Consider the following 17,537-nt stretch of genomic DNA (forward strand, 5'->3'; position numbering starts at 1 on the left):
AGTTTGTGCAATGAGTCATGAGAAATGGACAATGTGAATCTTAAGTCAGGTGTTAAGTAGGAAATGAGATTTGTTCATATTCTTCTGTGGTTCCTAGATAGTATTAGCTGGTATTTTGCTCTGTTAGAACAGAATTTAACCAAATCATAAGAATTTTGGCAAAATCAGAAACAAGACATACAAGCAAGTTACTGCAATGATTAATGTACATATCTAGCTATGCTATACATCAGTCTATTATGACAATCAGATTTTCATGTCAAGATTCGTTGGCTCCACTAACCCACAAGCAAATTATCATATTTCAACATAACCTAAGCCTCAGACTGTGCTACTGGTCAGTCTTTAGCACATTAATTCTCTTCCATTCACATTCACTGGATTTGCCAACTCACAACCAAATGGCTACATTTGGTCATTCTAAGTGAAATCAACAAATGAAAGTATGAATTTTTTTGGCACTAGCTGGGATACCTGGCTTCGTTCAGGGAGTTGGTGAGATTGTCTGGTAGATGGAATAAAAAGATAAACTTTAAAGTGTAAGAGGTAAAAATTTTTAATTGAAATCATATTCTAACTATCTGAAATACTTGTTTGTAAATAAAATTTTTCATTTTGTTATCCCGGGTATTTATGTACAAAGTTTTCAGATTTCCTACCCAAGAGCGCACTACGTATAGTTAACCTTGAGAGAAGGAGTAGTCTTTGAGGATGATGCCTTCTTCAAAATTTACCATTGTGTATTCTCCCTTCACTGGGATTTTTCTTTCAAATATTCAAGTTGATATCATTGGTATTACTATTTTTAGTTGCTAAAATTGCCTTTTCAAATAGCCAGTTCAGATTGGTACCTTTGTGGACAATGTTTGGAAAAATTTGGTTGATGAGCTCAGTTTCAGCAGTGACAATGTTGCAGAAATCACTGTTGATGTTAATTAGGGCAGTTGTGTGGTCAGTAGGATATGTGCCTTCACCTACTTGAAAAAGTTGTTCAGCAGAATGTACTGTTTTGTCTTTCGATAGTTCAACTTTCATATTTTTTGTTAGTCACAGTCTTTTTAGGTATGGCCAGAGATGTGATTTTTTCGAAGCATGCACTGATCTTGTCTGCTGGTGTTGACTTGGTGGTAACTGGAAGTGTTCATCTAAAGTCTCCTGAGAGCATGACGAGAGCTCCTCCCATCATTTCAGTGTTTCCTCACAAGTCTGGTAAAGTTCTGTCTAAGGCTTCAAGTGATTTTGTGTGTGCCATTGTGTATTCATCCCAGAAGATAATTTTAGCTTGCTTTAGAAGTTCAAGCCATCCAGATTCTCTCGAGATTGGATACCGGGAACTGTTCTTCAGGTATATTCAATGGTAGTCGTAGGGTGGAATAGACGGTTCATTCTCCTTCCGTAAGTGTGGCTGCAATGCCAGATGTTGCCAGTGCAAATAAGGTGGTGTTTAGCACATATTTCTACCAGCAATAGATTTATTCGAAACTTTTCCCAGTGCTGCCTGGTGCATACAAGTAAATAATTTGGCCAGTGTCGTCATTGATCCAGTCCATGATAATGTCATAAATTTCCTTTTGAATATCATTCAGGAATGGTTTGTTGTGCCCAATGTATTTAACTAGTTTGTTGATGTAACTTTTTCTTTGTAATTTCCAAGTTTAGCACACAGACAGCATCTTTTCGTGGTGCATGAATCCAAAAATGTGCTACGATCTGACATCTTCTAGACATATGAGTGTTTCATTGAAGATGTCTTTGTTGAATCTGATAGTCAGTTCAAGATGAGCTTGTTGTGTTTGGTACATTACATTATCACTCATACTCTCTTTGAAGGTTTCCCTACAGCTGTTTTGGAATTGATGGGTTACATGTTGTTAGAGTTATGGCGAATAAGTCAAATGAGGCTGTCAGTAAGACTTCTTGTAGTGTGAATTCTCAGTGGTTGTTAGTTTTTAAGAGTCCTACGCATTGGCATGCTTCTCAGATCATCTGGCATATGTAACGGTCAACAGTCCTGAGATCCGTGAAACTTGTTGGTCCCCGTAGTTTGTGTAAAACATCTAGAGATAGAAACATTCGGCATTATTCACATGCACGGTGTATACTTGGCCTAGTGCACCAGTTTTCACGATTCCTGGGTGATCTCCTACTGGAATTCTTTGTTTTCGTTGTTGGGAAATTTTTCTTATTGTGATCCAAGTACAGTAGGTGCAGACATCATCATATAGTACGTTATCGTGACTGCAGATGTTTGACGCAGCTGATAAAAAGCTGTTAATGTGTTGTTCTGAGGTGGTTCACTAGCAATTTGTCTGGCAGTCTTTTGTGAAGTAAACACTCTGTCCATTCTCCAAATATACTGCTAGATGTTGGCACAGATGGTTCACATTCATCTATGGAAAAACCGAAAATCCGCCACATCACTTTGTTACTGTTGACATATCTTCCCATTTGGTACATGAGGGTCTTGTCGTCTCTGTTTCGTTGTTCATTGTCTTTGGCTATTTGAAATACTGCTACGTCACTGCCTATGTTCACATACTCACAGGAATATTTGACAGATTTCACTGAATAGCAGCATTCTACGATTGTGTGCACTTCGAACGTTTTGGATAGTAGTGTGTTATATGGCACTACCCACTGATTATCTATTTCCAGTTCGTCAATGTCTCATTCATATTTTTGCTGTGAAGCAACTATTTTTGGGTAATTATCTTCTGTATTTGGGATAGCCATTACTGTACTGTTCCAGATCATCTTTTGGACAGGGAAATTCAGCTTCGATGATTTTTGTCAATTACTGCGCGATGAATTCTGTTGTGTAGCCATATGAGATTGTGAGAGTGAGGCAGTCCTCATTTTTGCCTTTTTATTGTGTACATCCAGCATCTAATGGTTCCAAAGATGTATTTTGTGATGACTTCAATAAATCTTGTTTGCTTTTGTTGGAAAACTAGCTTATGTCATGTTGATGCACAGAGACTTGTTTGTATCTTAGTTGTTCTTTGATTTCTAGCCATGAAAAGTCACACGTGACATGATGATGAGGTCAGGTCATCCCTATTTTCTTGTGTAGGTCATGGTACCTTGAGTGTATTCATGCACGTGTCTCGATCTTCCTACATGTGATGAGGATAAGATTATCATTGTTCCATTGTTTCAGTCATTTACGACTGCGTCTCGATGGAGGATGTATCCTTCTGTGCATAGTTTCCTCTGATTCAGTGTTGTGCAAAGCTTCCATCCCATTTCTGTTTTTGCATACATATCTACCAGGAATTGTTGGGATAAATGGGAAGTGTTGAGAATGTGATTGTACGTTTCATTGTCTCTGACCGTTAAGCAGTAAGCATAGAATTCATATGAAGTAACTTTTTTGTTTGTTTATATGCCTGTTTCAGGTTGGATTTGTTTCACATTAAAATGATATCTGTCCTATCTGTGCAGAAATACTAACATATATTGTAGGACACCATATGAACAGTGTGTACTGACTTGGCAGAAAATCCTAAGAAATTTTGGTCTTATGTCAAAGTAGTAGGTGGTTAAAAACAAAATGTCCAGACACACTATGACTAAAATGGCACTGAAACAGGAGATGACAGAGTAAAGGCTGAAATACTAAATGTCTTTTTCTAAAGCTGTTTCACAGAGGAAGGCTGCACTGTAGTTCCCTCTAGATTGTTGCGCAGATGTCAAAATGGTAGATATCAAAATAGATGATAGAGGGATAAATAGATAGATAGATAGATATATTAAAAACAAAGATTCCAAGACTTACCAAGCGGGAAAGCGCCGGCAGACAGGCACATGAACAAAACACACAAACACACACACACAGAATTACTAGCTTTCGCAACCGATGGTTGCTTCTTCAGGAAGGAGAGGGAAAGACGAAAGGATGTGGGTTTTAAGGGAGAGGGTAAGGAGTCATTCCAATCCCAGGAGCGGAAAGACTTCCCTTTGGGGAAAAAATGGACAGGTGTACACACACACACACACACACACACACACACACACACACACACACACACACACACACACACACACACATCGGTTGCGAAAGCTAGTGTGTGTGTGTGTGTGTGTGTGTGTGTGTGTGTGTGTGTGTGTGTGTGTGTGTGTGTGCCGGCGCTTTCCCACTTGGTAAGTCTTGGAATCTTTGTTTTTAATATATTTTTCCCATGTGGAAGTTTCTTTCTATTTTATTTAGATAGATAGATAGAAAGATAGAGAAACAATTGAAATCGCTCAAAAGAGGAAGGCCACTGGACCTGATGGGATACAAGTTCGATTTTACACAGAGTACACGAAGGAACTTGCCCCCTTCTTGCAGCGGTGTACCATACGTCTCTAGAAGAGCATAGCGTTCCAAAGGATTGGAAAAGGGCACAGGTCATCCTGTTTTTAAGAACGGACGTCAAACAGATGTGGAGAACTATAGACCTATATCTCTAAAGTCAATCAGTTGTAGAATTTTGGAACACGTATTATGTTCGAGTACAATGATTTTTCTGGAGACTAGAAATCTTCTCTGTAGGAATCAGCATGGGTTTCGAAAAGACGACCGTGTGAAACCCAGCTCGTGCTATTCATCCACGAGACTCAGAGGGCCATAGACACAGGTTCCCAAGTACATGCCATATTTCTTGACTTCCACAAGATGTTCGATACAGTTCCCCACAGTCGTTTAATGAACAAAGTAAGAGCATATGGACTAACAGACCAATTGTGTGATTGGATTGAAGAGTTCCTAGATAACAGAATGCAGCATGTCATTCTCAATGGAGAGAAGTCTTCCGAAGTAAGAGTGATTTTAGGTGTGCCACAATGGAGTGTCGTAGGACCATTGCTATTCACAATATACATAAATGACCTTGTGAATGACATCAGAAGTTCACTGAGGCTTTTTGCGCATGATGCTGTGGTATATCAAGAAGTTGTAATAATGGAAAATTGTACTGAAATGCAGGAGGATCTGCAACGAATTGATGCATCGTGCAAGGAATGGCAATTGAATCTCAATGTAGACAAGTGTAATGTGCTGCAAACACATAGAAAGAATGATCCTTTATCATTTAGCTACAATATACCAGGTCAGCAACTGGAAGCAGATAATTCCATAAATTATCTGGGAGTAGGCATTAGGAGTGATTTAAAATGGAATGATCATATAAAGTTGATTGTCGGTAAAGCAGATGCCAGACAGACTCATTGGAAGAGTCCTAATGAAATGCAATCCAAAAACAAAGGAAGTAGGTTACAGTACACTTGTTCCCCCACTGCTTGAAGACTGCTCACCAGTGTGGGACCCGTACCAGATACGGTTGATAGAGGAGATAGAGAAGATCCAACAGAGTAGCGCGCTTCATTACAGGACCACTTGGTAATCACGAAAGCAGTACGGAGATGATAGATAAACTCCAGTGGAAGACTTTGCAGGAGAGCCGCTCAGTAGCACAGTAGGGGCTTTCGTTGAAGTTTCAAGAACATACCTTCACCGAAGAGTCAAGCAGTATATTGCTCCCTCCTATGTATATCTTGTGTAAAGACCATGAGGAGTCCACACAGAGGCAAACCGACAATCTTTCTTTCCATGAACAATATGATACTGGAATGGAAGGGAGAACCGATAGAGGTATTCAAAGCCAGGTGGCTTGCGGAGTATGGGTGTAGACGTAGAATTATGTCATGGCTTGTGTTTTCAATGTCCGCAATTATGATGACAACTTTGCATATCTTGAGGTGCATTAAACCAAAGTTGATGTTCTCCAAGTGGTCTTTGCAGTCATCAGAAATCATTTGTCGAGTGCTGTTTTGAATATGTGAATTAGATGGTTGTATTCATATAAGAGCGTACATCTTTGACTACTACTAGTCTGAATCCACTGATATTTGTGCATCATTGGTCAATTTCTGTTTCTTCATTTCCAATTACACAAACTTGCAGAAATTTATGGTCTTTGTTGGGTAGTCATAGTAATGATCCCATGTTTAGATAGATTTGTCCTTTGACTGAAACAAACATAACTGAAATTAGAATTATATATTAATACCTTCAGCTGCTGACAGGCGTTAATATATATCAATGGGGACAGGTGAAAATGCTTGCCCCGACCAGGACTCGAGCCTGGGATCTCCTGCTTACATGGCAGACGCTCTGTCCATCTATGTCACCGAGGGCACAGAGAATAGTGCGACTGCAGGGACTACGTTGTGCACGCCTCCCGTGAGACCCACATTCTCATCTTATATGTCCAAGCACTACATATCCGAAAGAACAGATACCATATCCATAAATTAAACATAATTGACTTCACAAAAAAAGTAAATAAATAAATAAATAAATAAATAAATAAATAAATAAATAGATGCAGGCATTGTAAACTTTTATATTTTGAAGGAAATCTTTTCCTGTTCACATAAAGTAAAAATTTCTACAAAGGTGCTTTCAGTGGTGGTAATGGAACTTTTCCATTCATGCAACACAATCCTGGTTGTGGTGTTAAGGAAGCCTGCTTACCCGGGTCGCTGGACAAACATTCAAACAAATTGTATTAATGAGTTTTATTACACAAATTTACAATAATCAAGTTTTGCAATAACACAGATGTGAAGCAAGTAAATGGTGACATACAAAATAATCTTCTTCAGTATAGACAGTTCCAAGTCTATGATACAGAGGGAGTACAAGTGAAATACCCAGTGTTTGTGCTGCTATAGAACTCACTAATCATGAAGCTGCTATTCAACTGGGGCATCACCAGTCAGCTGCGGCACTTATATCCTTTTCACATAGGGGCCACTGTGGCCACAATGTGATCCTGGACGAAGGTCTGGTCAGCGTGCAATTGGCTGATCTCTTCTCACAGCCCACTCTTCCCTGTTGTTCCCTACTGGCGTGCTGGTACTTGGGTTTACACCATAACATTGGTGTTTCTCTACCGATTTTTTTTTTTTTTTTTGGCATTGCAAAACTGGCATATGTTATCCATTTGAACAAATATGATGTGTTTTTTGTTTGTTACATTCTTTCATTGTGTCATAGTGAAATGCTTCATTTTTTACATTGTACTGTTTACTTGCCCTAGTCGTCTCTTCTCATAGGGTGATATTTTCATGGCTGGTTTGAGTTTGCAGTCTTATTATAAGAATGTGTCACAATTGAAACTTCAATCCTTTCGTTTTGTTGCTCTTCAGTTTCTCTGCCTCTCACAATACTCATTCTTGTCCATTGTGAACTTAAACGTGCCTCGCACTCTTCGTCTGTTTAATTTCTCGCTGTTCTTTTTGTTTTCACCGATTTGCTTCAGAATTGGTAAGATCTGCTCCTCTCTTACATTTGGGAATTGTCTAAAATAAAAATCAAATCAACTTTTTATTGAGAAATAAACTAAGTACACTTGACTCACTTCTCACATTTTATTTTTGATTTCTATTTCACCACTGTATCACTGTGACTACTCACAATTCACTGTTTGTTTTTATTCACTCACTGCACTACTTTTTCAGTTCCTCCTTTCATCACTGATAATAAACTGATGTTCATGCCCATGGCAGGTCTTGCTTTATAGACCCCTACCAATGGGTAGCCACACCAGTGGCGAATTCCAGAACATACCTAAAAGGCTTCAAATGGTCCACAATGTTCCAGAACATTCCACGACATTCGAGAGTGTTCTGTAATGTTCCACGATGATCTGGGAAGTTCCCGAACATTCTGCAATCTTCCCAAATGTTACAGATTATTTCCGAGCAATCCAGAACATCCTGGATCATTGTGGAACATTCTGGAATGCTCTTGGATGTTCTTGAATATTCTGGAATGTTCTAGAAATTTCTAGAGGGCAAAACTACACAGCCCTTATATTTTCAAAAGCATCTCCTCCAGGTAAAAAATGGGAACCTCCTGCATGGAGAAGGGATGCAGGTCTATCACACAATATAATTCCCTTGATCATACCAGGATTCATTTCTAAGTTTTACTGGCACACACATTGTACACTTTTATATTGTACTGATTACACAGGCCAATGATGGGGAAACTTTTTTGCTGAAAATACCTTATGTTTTTAGGGTGGGAAATACAAATGATACTTAAAAAAACTGTATCACCCACCATTTCTTCACATTTACAGTGAAATATTTTAAATTAAGTGATTTTTAAAAAGAATTTAACAGCTTTTATATAGTTAAAATAATTTAATAAGGAGGTGTAATGAATGTAGATGACTTTGGTTCTATTTTTGTGTTAACAGATGGTGTTTTGTTAACTGTCAACCTAACTTCACTTTCCTATTTCCTGTACATGTGCTCAGTACAATGTCTAATCGTGGTTGTAAAAACTCTGCTGACAGTTTGTTATATTTGTGGTGAATTTGTGATTTAAAAAACACCAAAGAAACATTACAGACTTTGTGATAAAGGTTTATTTATCATACTTTGGATCTAAACTTTGTGATCAAGATAAAGCTTGGGCACTGCATAAGGTATGTTATGTGCGTGTTAAAGAGATGAGAAAATGGTCCCAAAAGGAGAAAGAAAGCCTTTACATTTGCTGTTACTACGATATGGAGGGAGTCAAGAAATCATTCTGATGATTGCTACTTTTGCAGTGTCTATATTATTGGTCATAATTAGAAAAACAAGAAGGTCCATCCGACTAGTAGGGCATGGTGTAGATTTGCCGGCTCCTGAACCACCAGATGATTTAAATTCTATTCCAACAGATGTATTTTCTAATGTACAATATGATTTAGATGAGCCAGATGATGAATTCCATTGTAAAGCAGAAAGTCTAGAGCCCAAATTGTTTACTCAGACCTAGCTTAATGATTTGGTTAGGGATCTGGGCTTAACGAAAGAAAAAGCTGGATTGCTTGGCTCTAGATTAAGAGAAAAGAACTTATTGGCAGTTGGAACCAGCCTATACATGTATAGAAAGGGATAGCAGCAATTTTCCAAGTTTGTTGTTTTTTTTCCCCAACAAGGTGATTTAGTGTACTGCTCAGACATTCCTGGTCTGATGAATGAGTTTGGTATTGAATACAAAAAGCAAGACTGGAGGATGTTTATTGATTCATCCAAGGCTGTTTTATTACACAATGGTAATATGTATGCATCTATACCCACTGGACGATCTGTACGTACGAAAGAAATCTATGAAAACCTATAAATAAAGCTAAATAAAATAGGCTATTCTGCTCATGGTTGGGTGATATGTGGCAATCTAAAAATAAAATGTATGCTCCTTGGTCAGCAAGGTGACTTTGCCAAATTTCCATGTTTCTTGTGTGAATGACTTTAGGGCTAGGGATCAACACTGGTGCAGAAAGAACTCAACTGTGAAGGAGTCTTTAAAACCTGGGGAGAAGAACATTCTACACAAAAAGCTTGTAGATCCAAAAAACATATAAAGTTAGGACAAACAAAACAGTTTGTAGAGGCTTTGCCTAAATATGGACCATGTTTTAAGTATCTCTGCCAAAAGTTTCCACACCTTTCAAGTGCCAAACTAAAAGAAGTCGTCTTTGGCAAACCTGACATTAAAAAATTGATGTTTTACCTTAACTTTGAATCCACAATGACCTTAAGTGAGAAGTATGGGTACCATTGAAGCCAGTTGTTACAAAGTTCTTAGGACATGAAAAAGACACAGAATATGTTTCTATTATAGCCACAATGTTAGAGAAGTTTAAAACTTTAGGATGTTTAATGTAAATTCACTTTTTGAACAGTCATCTTGATTACTTCTCGGAAAATATGGGTGTTTGTGAGGAGCAAGGAGAGCATTTTCACCAGGACGCTGGAGTAATGGAAAAAGGCTACCCAGGAAACTGGAACAGGCTACCAAGGCCACTGGAACATCAACATGATGGGGGTACTTCTGTTGGTCTCATCACCGAGAAGTTCAGCAAGCGACTAATTGTAGAAAAAGCCACACAAGAAGCTTCAAAGAAAAAAGAGAAAGAAAATACAAACCAAATCCAGCTGACAATTGAAATCTCTATTGACACATATCATTGTTTTAAGTAGCTTACTGTAAATACAAACCATGCTGGTGTTGTAACAAAGTGTTTCTATAATTCCTCCATTTACGGATTAGCATAGGATTTTTATACTATACAGGGTGTCCCTTTTATCTTTACCACCCTGAATAACTGTTTGTCCAGATGTAAATTACAAAGTGTTTCAAGCAAATGTTCTTTAGCTGTCAGAGGGACATCAAACAGCATGATTGCCTTCACTGTAGCTTTGTTTTTTTTTTTTACAAAGAAATGAACAGCGGTACGACTTTTAAATGGCACCCTGTATTTTTTATTTGATAATTCAATTCCTCTCCTAAAGACCTATTCAAAAATGTATCACAGTGTACCATTCAGTGAAACACAATGTTATTAATTACATAACACAACACTGACTGAGCACGGGATCACAAACTCTTCCACTTGCTGGAGTTGACAGAAAACAAATGAAAATCAAGTACGAACACCGCACAAAATTGACTGACTCTCCTGTACCATTGCAAAGGAGTAGAACATTCAAAGGTGATCAAAGTGGTAACCCTGGACACCGACACACTGGTGCACTCCTTGAATGAAAGAATTATTTACTGCTTCCAGTGTTGCCTGCTGAAGAGAATTACAAGCAAGCACGATACGTTCCCGCATGTCCTCTGGAGTTATTGGGATATCGCGATAGACAACATCTTTAATGCATCCCCAAAGGATTTAAATCAGGAGACCTAGCAGGCCAAGTAGATGTTCCTCCTCAACCAATCCATCTGGCAGGATACCTTCGGTTCAGAACATGACGTGCACGGAAGGCATTATGTACTGGACATCCATCATGTCGATACCACATAAGGATTCTGGTTCTTAGTGGCACTTCATCCAGAAGAGGAGGAAGAATTCGTCTGAGGAAGTTGGCATACGCTGTGCTGTTTAGACTACCATTGATGAAATAAGGGCCAATAATTGTAGTACCAAGCATCCCACACCAGACATTAACTCTCCATTGATTCTGATGTTCCATCTGTCTAAGTCATCATGGGTTGTTGCTGGAACAATAATGCATGTTCCTTGTATTTACCTGTCCTTTGTTTGAGAAGGACCATTCATCGGTAAATAAAACACTGGAGAAGTAGTTCCGGTTGGCGAGGATTTGCTGCTGTGCCCACTGACAGAACTGTGCATGATTCTGCAAACATTCCCATGCAATTCTTGATGTAAGGTAAGGATGGAACCGGAGGCGCGCAGGAATACAATGAACACTGGTTTTAGGAATGCCAATCTCATGTTCAAGCTGTTGTGTGCTCACATGTAGATTCATAGCAATGGAAGTGAGAACAGTAACTTCGGTAGCTTCGTCTGTGCGAGTGCTATGATGATTGCATTGTCATGGGTTGAAGCTTCCCATTTCTTGAAGCGTCGCAACAAGACAAAAAAAAACACGTGTTGGGAAGGTGGGTTTTTGTTAGGATATCGCTCTCTCTACAGTTCCGCTGTCTGCGTAGCATTTTGCCTACCTTCAACAACAACAACAACAACAACAGAAACGTTATGTCGATGCAGTTTGTAGGAAGGACAGCCTTTACTGTATGCCTACTCTACAATATTTAATATTTAAAAGGACTGAACTATTGTACTAAATGTACATGTACATAAGAAAACAGTATTGCAATTACTGTTCTGTTAACTTACATTACCCATAGATGAGTAGCATTTCTTCCTTCTCTTTGTTGGTGTACATTCTATTCACACAACTCTTCAACTGACTATGGTTGACGAAATGATGGGTGTGCATGCTACTTATATTTATATTTGTCCTCTGTCAATGTCAGCATGTGGATGTGTTCCATTACCTGCACTAAGCACTAGGAGCAACAACATCAATGTTGCATCATGAAATTAATAACATTGTGTTTCAGTGAATGGTATACTGTGGTACATTTTTGAATACGTCTTTAGGGGAGGAAATGAATTACTGAGCAAAAAATACAGGGTGCCATTTAAAAAAAGTCATACTCCTGTTCATATATTTGTAAAAATCAAAGCTACAATGAAGGCAATCCTGCTGACTGATGTCCCCTGATGGCTAAAGAACATTTGCTTGAAACAATTTGTAATTTGCATTTGGACAAGCAGTTATTTAGAGTGGTCAAAATAAATGGGCCACACTGTATAATAAAAAGTGTATTTCTCAAAAACTATGGTTGATACAAAATATTAAGGCTAGATTTGAATTTAGCTTACAAAAATCTACAGAGATCAGCCATCATAGTAAAAAGTTTTTCCCAAAAATATTGTTGGCCTGTATTATGTATGTATATAGTATTCATAAATAGTAATACAAAACATTTTTTTTCAAATGTTTCTTATGAAAGGTTGCTATGCAAAGAACGCTCAAAAATGTTAAACTCAATGAATTTTTTACTCTCAGAACAATATTGATTTGTTCACAACTTTTGTTCTAGTCAATCTATAAATGAAATTGAGTGCATTTGAAATATCTTTACAAGAACTTTCGTATTATATACGTAGAATCAAAATAAAATGGCTTATAATGGATAGTTGGGAAAAAACCAATATTTGCCTCATCAATGTATAATTAGAAAATAAAAGTTACATATCTTTTTAAAAAAACTGAATACAGCTTAATGGCAGGAACAGTCTTAAAATCAGTATTTATTAGTGCTTGTTACTGACTTAAGTCAAATCAGTAGAATTCAACATGCTTCTAGCCAATCAGCTTAGTGCACATCACCATTTCTGCATAGGACAATACGTATGTTTTCCATGTAGTAGTTTGAGGGTTCAAGATTGCCTTTATTTCCCTGCTGCTTACGGGAAGAATGTGATTTGATACTTGTCCCGATTTTTTTTTCTTCCATCTACAGAGGCTAACAACCAGTGTTCATTATACTCATACACAATATATCCTCTGATATCAAACGATACTGGATCACCACCAAAATCTGTCACTAGATCAATGTTGTTTTCATTAGAGTATATGAGGGGCATTTGAAAAGTCCGTACAAAAATAAAAACTCCTTATGTGTTTGGGGTAAACTTTTTTTTTACTTTTCGACAGTCTCCTTTTAGACTTATACACTTCGTCCAATGCTGTTCTAATTTGTTGATCTCTTCTGAATAATAGGAATTGTCCAAGTCTGCATTATAGCTATTAGTTGCTGCAATCAACTCTTCGTTTAAATAAAATCTTTGTCCCACCAGCTATTTCTTCAAATTGGGAAACAAATAGCAGTCCAAGGGAGCCAAGTCTGGAGACTAGGCGAGACATGAGAAATGAGTTGGAATCTTATTTCCATTAATTTTGGGACCACAACTGTTGAGGTGTGTGCTGGTGCATTATCATGATGGAAAAGAACTTTTTTGCGGTCCAATCGCCGGAATTTTTCTTGCAGTTCCGTTTTCAAATGGTGCTATAATGATGAATAATATGCACCTGTAACAGTTTTACCCTTTTCCAGTTGAGGATTATTCTCTGCAAATCCCAAAAGACAGTTGCCATAACATTTCCAGCCGAAGGAATGGTCTTCGCCTTTTTTTGCGCAGATTCTCCCTTGGTAACCCATTGTTTAGATTGTTCTTTGGTCTCAGGAGTACAGTAATGCATCCATGTTTACTCCACAGTGACAAAACGACACTTCAAGTCCTGCAGATTCTTCCTGGACAGCTGCAAACCATCCTTGCAACACTTCACATGATTCTGTTTTTGGGCGAGTGTGAGCAATTGTGGACCCATCTTGCGGATAGCTTTCTCGTGTCCAAATGTTTATGCAAAATATCATGTACCTGTTCATTTGAGATGCCCACAGCACTAGCAATCTCATGCACCTTAACTCTTCTGTCATCCATCACCATACCATGGATTTTATCAATAATTCCTGGAGTCTTAACCTCCACAGGGTCCAGAACGTTCAGCATCACTTGTGCTCATATGGCCACTCCGAAAATTTTGAAACCACTTATAAACTGTTCTAATCGAAGGTGCAGAGTCACCACAATGTTTACCAAGTTCCTCTTTAGCCTCCCGACTCGAGTCGTTTTGCCTTTCACAAAGTAATGTTTAATCACCACACAAAATTCTTTTTCGTCCATTTTTTGACAATCACTTGACTTCCTTGATTCACATGAATGCCATACACAAAGAAATAGACAATATGGCTGAAACTTTGTGTGTGTTCTTTCCAACGATGCTACTAACTAAACCTGAACTCAGTACGTGCCAGTGGTGCCACCCCTCTGACTTTGTATGGACTTTCCAAACACCCCTCATATACTATAGTTTATTATTTTGTTTGTGTTTAGAGGAATAAAGATGTGAAATCTTTGTGTCCCTGCAATTGTACAGCACTTTCAAATCTCTCTAAGTTTCAATTCTTTATTTTCATGATCTTCCATAGTCGCATATTTGAAATTGATCTCTTTTGTATTATACTTGGCAAACACATGAAGTTGTTTGGGTGTCATGAGTCGATCAGTGTATATGGGCATTGCAGATCTGCTCAGTCAGCTAGTCACTTGACTTTTCCACCAATACCAGTGTCAATTCCTTTAGTATGAGAGGTGCTGAAAAATTCCACTGTGCTTCAATATGGAAATCACCACCATAGCACAGGTTGATGAAGTTCTTTCTATTTTTATACAAACTGCTGCTCCATCTGAGAGTAATATATTTACTTGGTTTTGTATTACTTTCTTTTTGGTCAGAAAGTCAATTAAGTAGAACTGGAACAGATGTACAACTACAGTTTCATAAGTGAGGCTTTCTGTATATTGGCAAGACTTGTGTATGTGTTCGTAGCCATCCTTGTAATAAACTACAAAGGAATGAACTGTTGCTTGTGTGTTGGTCCAATGGTAACCTTGAACTTCATCCTGTATAACAAAGGTGTGATCTGCAGTTAAATCATAAATCAAGAATTCCCTTTCCTAAGTTCATTTCTCAATCTGTCTTGGAAAGTGTTTGTAGGCTGACGACAAAGAAATGTTGTGTAAATAGTTTAAATTTGTAAAAAAAAAAAATCAGTAAAGCCGTCTAAGGATTTTGCAATTGCTTCTAGAGACATACGATCAACAGACAGGGATGAACATAAAATTACTTTTGATAGTGATCCCATAATCACCCCAAGTTGCAACTTTCACAATGTAGAGGAAAACAGTATATCTTTCATCAGAAGAATGTGAAAAAATGTTTTGTATTACGATTTTTGGGCACTACATACACACTTGATTTCAGATAAATCTAAGAGTCTGATTGTACAAATTGTTCATTTGACATGAAATAACCCAGTTCTGACCTAACTTTTTAGCCTTGGGCTTTGCTACAGGTTAGTCTGTCAGCAAATTTAGTTTTTTTCCAATCACCAAAGAAAAACACTGAGCTGTGTGCTGCTTGCATTGATGCCATTCATAGCTTGGCATCTTGTAATCGTGATAGCGGCGTCTCGTTTTCTTAGTGTGTTCACTAGTGCCAATACATTTGCTCGCCTTGTCTGTCCGTGACTAGCAGCACCAGCACTTATCGATAGCATGTACTGTCGTGCTATCTTTGGACTGGTTTCTAGTATTTCTGGGTCATCGTGTGCCGAGTGAGTTGAGTTGCGACGGAGCAGCAGTGAGGTCCGGACAGCAAGTACTCGTATGACCGCTGGCAGCACACATGCACTGACCGACAGAAGGATGTTGTTGCTTCTGGCTTCTCTGTGTTTGTACCAACTTATAATTCGTCCGCGTTATTTCAGTGACTGGTTTCAGTACTGTGGGTCGTTGTTGAAATTGTTTTCCCGGACCAGTGTGTATCTTGTGGTTTAGAACGAGCAGTTATTTTAACGCTGTCTGAGTACTGGATTTGGCGAGTATTGGTTGGTTGGTTGAAAAAGGAACCATACTATGCGGTCATCAGTCCCTCCAACCTTAGATTAACTAAAACCGATAAAATCCCACATTAGGAGAGGCAACTACAATGTCCATAAAATGAGAAACTAAGGGAAGGACGGAAAAGGGCAGAAGAAGATGTGAGGGAAAGAAAGTGACAAATGACAGGGGCGGGAAGGAAGAAGCACAGGAGACAATAGAGACGCTTAAGACATAACAGACCCCGTATCTGAAGGAGTGGAAAGGCAGAGGGCTGGGGTGAACCACCAAGCCCAGATGAAGCCCATTTGGGGTGAAGGGGGAAGCAAGAGGGCCTGCCATCCCCTCCACTCACCGATAAGGTGGAAGAAGGTCCCTCCCTTAAATAAAGCAATAATTACACCAATCACGAATAAAACGTAAAACGAGATCTGCCACCAAGGCACTGTCAGCCAACACTAGGGATAGCGAGTCTGGAACGCTAAAAGTCTGTCGTAGGGTGGCTAAGTTGGGGTAGTCCAATAAGATGTGAGCCACAGTCAACATCGATCCACAACGACAGAGAGAGGTCCTCACGATGGAGGAGATAACCGCGAATCAAAGAAGTATGGCCAATGCGGAGCTGGCATAGGACAACAGAGGCCTTACGAGATGCCCGTAAGGAGGACTGCCATGGAGTTTTAGAATCCTTAATTGCCCTGAGCTTGTTCGGCAAAGAAAGAGTGATCCATACTGCATCCCAAAGGCCCAAAACCTGATGAAGGTCTATTTCCGGAATGCCAATAGCAAGAGATGGCCTGGTAATAGCTAATTTAGCCAGTGATTGACAAGTTCATTGTCAGGAATCCCAACATGGCCTGAGGTCCAAATGAAAACCACCGAGCATCCATGTTGAGTGAGGACAGAAAGGGAGTTCTGGATAGCGATGACCAATGGGCGAGGGAAACACTGGCCAAAAGTGTGCAAACCGCTCAATGAGTCACTACAGATAGTGAAGGATAGAACTGAGCAGGAGTGGATATGGTCCAGTGCGTGCAAGATGGTTGATGTTGATGATGATGATGATGATGATGATGATTAGTGTTTTAGGGCACACAACAACGAGGTTATCAGTGCCCGTTCCCAAAAGAAATGTTGACGAGCACATGCAGGATGGCTACCAATTCTGCAGTACAAACACTACAGCCATCTGGCAAGGAACGAAGTTCTGTGCATCACGCATAGGTGTAAGCAAAACCAGTGCAGCCAGCAACCATGGAGCCATCACTATAGATCGCCTCTCTGAACCCTGAAAAGAACTGAGGATACAGGAGAACTGGTGGCGAAGATCCATCAGACGGACAGAATCCTTTGAATCAATAGAGAGATCAAGACATAGTTGCGGCTGAGAGACGCACCATGGAGGGGTATGTACGTGAGCTGAGAAGAGAGGTGGTAAAGGCAATTGCTGGAGCTCACAAAACAGCAACTGAATACGGACAGTCATGATAAGCCCACATCGTGGCCGCCACTGCAGCAAGGCGATCGTGTCTGGGTAAAGGAGACCATAATTAGGGTGCTTTGGGGTGCAGGGAATGTGGAGCGCATAAGATATCTGCTTCTGCTAGCGCAAAACTCACAGTGTGGAATACCCACCTCTGCGAGAGGGCTAAGTATGGG

General features: G+C 39.2%; 1 protein-coding gene across 2 annotated transcripts in view; it reads right to left on the reverse strand.

The window, feature by feature from the left end:
* Positions 1-17,537, reverse strand: part of LOC126284078 (quinone oxidoreductase-like protein 1) — a 111,999-nt gene that overhangs the window by 73,196 nt on the left and 21,266 nt on the right. The window lies entirely within an intron of this gene.

This window comes from Schistocerca gregaria, chromosome 8, assembly GCF_023897955.1.
Source record: "Schistocerca gregaria isolate iqSchGreg1 chromosome 8, iqSchGreg1.2, whole genome shotgun sequence".
In the NCBI taxonomy this organism is placed as follows: Eukaryota; Metazoa; Arthropoda; class Insecta; order Orthoptera; family Acrididae; genus Schistocerca; species Schistocerca gregaria.